Consider the following 3,507-nt stretch of genomic DNA (forward strand, 5'->3'; position numbering starts at 1 on the left):
ATTGGAAAAGATCCTGATGCTGGGAAAGGTTGAAGTCAGGAGGAGAAGGGGATGACAGAGTATGAAATGGTTGGATGGCCTCACCGACTCTATGGACATGAGTTTGAGCAAGCTCCAGGAGATGGTGATGGACAGGGAAGCCTGGCATACTGCACTCCACGGGGTCACAAACAGTCATACATGACTGAGTGACTGAACTGAACTGAACTGTGTGCCAAGCACTGGGCTAAATCTGATCCATGGGCCAGCTCATTAAATATCTTAGTTTCTTAACAGTAAAGAAACTAACACTTTGGAAACTTCCACATAGTTACAAAACTGATAAGCTTCAGACCTGGGACTCTAACCCAGATAATCTAATTCTAGCCCTAACTTAGACATTACACTGCAGCATTAATGTTGGAGGGCTGAGATATTTGATTTTTTTACCCAGAGAACTTGTGATTCTTCATCTTTTCACTACTTTTCTAGGTTTGAGGAATTTCCCCTCAGCAAGACGGGTTCAATATGAGCATGGTTTGAGGGAAAAGCATCCATACCATCAGCATCTATGTGGGCATGCTGCTTACTTGTCCTGAGACACTGAGATGCCTCTCAGGAAGGGCATCTCCCTTTTGAGAATCGGCACTTTAGGTAATGGGGAAGCAAGGAAGACTCTTAAACAAAGAACAAGGAAGGCAAGAATGAAAGTCTGGAAGACAAATTTGGCACCAAGGTGTGGAAAGGATTAGACACAAGAGATGGAGGCAGAGAAGCAGGAAAGAGAATATGGCAGCATAACTCAGCACGGGTGATGAGGCCAGAGCTAGGCTGGGGCAACAGGAGAGTTGTTGAGGGAGCAAATTGATAGGACTTGGTGCCCGGGGTCCTCTGGGGGCTATGGAGAGGGAGGAGTTAGGCTCTAAATATATTATTACTGTGCTTTTCCTTCCTGAGTCTTCTAGGAGAGCTGACTGACCTGGGCGCAGAGTCCCTGAGCCCTCAGAGGCTATTGTCACATCAGCCACGGCCACTAGAGGGCTTCCCCGCCTCGCCTGCTCGCGCCCAGGGAGGGCTTCTCTGCTGTTTAAAATCCAAGTCAGGCTGGCCCTGGAACGCTTCAGGGGAGCCGGGGTTTAGAGCAGTTAATCTTCACTGACACGGAAACTTAGAAGGCCTCCCACTTGATTACAATGACTGGAAACTGAGTCTAACATGTAGCGATGAATGCAGGCGGGAGTGCAGGTGGAGGACCCGGAGGTGGGGAGGAGGAAACAGCTGCCTAGAGGCAGCCCTTAGCTGGTCCTGGCCTCAGGGGCCTGAGGCTCCAGAGATTCTGAATCTGCTTTCCATGGTCACTCAGCTGAGCCAGCAGTTGTATTCCTCTCTCTGTCGCAGGTTTGAAGTGTGTGTGAATGTGTACACGTGTGGATGCATTATGTATAAGGGTGTATATATAAGTGAGGGTTGTTTAGTCACTAAGTTGTGTCCAACTCTTTTGCGACCCCATGGACTATAGCCTGCCAGGCTCCTCTATCCATGGGATTTTCCAGGCGAGAATACTGCAGTGGGTTGCCATTTCCTCCTCCAGATCTTCCCGACCCAGGGATAGAATCCAGGTCTCCTGCATTGCAGGCAGATTCTTTACCACTGAGCCACCAGGGAAGCCCCTATATAAGTGAGGACATGTGTACATATATGTGTGCATGCATGTGGGTGAGTTCTTGTGTGTACACATGTGGGTGCAGGTGTGTTAGTGTATGTGTATGCCTGATTGTGAAATTGGGTGCGTGTGAGCATGCTTGCGTGTGTATGTGTGTGCCTGCCATGCAGGGGGAATGTTAATGTTTTTTGCTTGGCTTCAGCCCAAAAGAGAAACAAATAATGACATGAACGGAAGTGAACTCCAGTCTGGGCTTCAGCACTAATTAGCCGCTATCAGTTTTGACAAAGAGGACTGACAATAGTGGCAAATGAGCAAAGGATGGAAAAACCAGGGAGCTGAGTTGCACAGGGAGCCGGGAGGACACTCAACAGTCCCCTTGGGCAACAAGGCCATCTCAGAAGCCCAGGTGCCTCGGTCAGGCAGGAGACCCTTCCTGCCCTTAGGTGCAGATGAGTGGGCCAGCCCAGCATCTCTTTGGGCTGATTTTGATCTTACTAAGTGCTGCTTCACTTTTTGATGGGCTGACAGGTACCCACTTCACCCTCCCCTGGGTAGTTTTTGCTTTTGTTTGTTAGGCTGGCTCCCGTCCACATTTCCCAGGGATATGGTCACACCCCTCTTACTCACCAGTTGCTTAGAGGGCCCTGGCTTCAACCTGAGTCTGCACTGAGTCATGTTGTTCTGCCTTTAGGCTCTTCTTTTGCTCCCTGTGGGGCTTCCCTGGTGGCTCAGAGGATAAAGCATCTGCCTGCAATGCACGAGATCTGGGTTGGATCCCTGGGTTGGGAAGATCCCCTGGAGAAGGAAATGGCAACCTACTCCAGTATTCTTGCCTGGAGAAGAATCCCATGGACAGAGGAGCTTGGTGGGCTACAGTCCACAGGGTTGCAAAGAGTCGGACACGACTGAGCGACTTCACTTTCTTTATTTTGCTCCCTGTGAAGGTTTGGAAGAATGGTGGAGGCAGAAGCACAGACTATTTGTTGGGTTGTGAGAAAGAGCTGCTCCTTAATTTCTAGACTTGCGTATGTATTTATGTGAAATGGGTGGGGAAAATGGTGGTAGAAGGTGATGTCAGACCCCTCCCACCCCCAGGTAAGCCTTCATCCATCATCAATAGCTGGGGCCCTGTCTGTGGGTTTCCCACAGGCCCAACTCACACGGGCTTCAAAGAAAAGGGTTCAGCTAAGGAATAAGTGTCTCCCTTGCAACTGCAAGGGCTTCCCTAGTGGCTCAGACGGTAAAGAAGCTGCCTGCAGTGTAGGAGACCTGGGTTCGTTCCCTGGGTTGAAAGATTCCCCTGAAGAATGGATACCCACTCCAGTATTCTTGTCTGGAGAATCCCATGGACCGAAGAGCCTGGTGGGCTACAGTCCATGGGATGGCAAAGAGTCGGACACATCTGAACCACTAACACTTTCACTTTTTCAAGTTGCCAAAAGGCCCGCCACACCCTCAGAGAACAGATTTTCTCCTGGGCCGTAACACCTCCTTGTAAACACAACCAGAGGGCACCAGGCCCCTTGAGCAGAGCAGCAGGACTACAAGAGTGTTTTCCAAATCTCTCCATACACAGCACGCTCTCCTCATACTTGTATACTAGAGCGTGTGTGGAAGGGAAAGGGTGTCAGGGAGGGTCTCTGTCAACATTTCATTCACACCATGATAAATCTAGGGAGCGTTTGCTTCTTCTTAGAACTTATTCATAACACTTCCTATTTGTTGATTATCTTGAAATAATATTCCCTGTTCTTCATTTGCCCCGTCAGGGCACATGTGGCCCAGTCCCAGTTGGTTTTTCTTTCTAATGTGCTTCTTCCTTTACAGTTTGCTAGGATGAACAGCAGTTGGAATTCTCAAAT

Source organism: Bos taurus, chromosome 3 (assembly GCF_002263795.3).
Source record: "Bos taurus isolate L1 Dominette 01449 registration number 42190680 breed Hereford chromosome 3, ARS-UCD2.0, whole genome shotgun sequence".
Lineage (NCBI taxonomy): Eukaryota > Metazoa > Chordata > Mammalia > Artiodactyla > Bovidae > Bos > Bos taurus.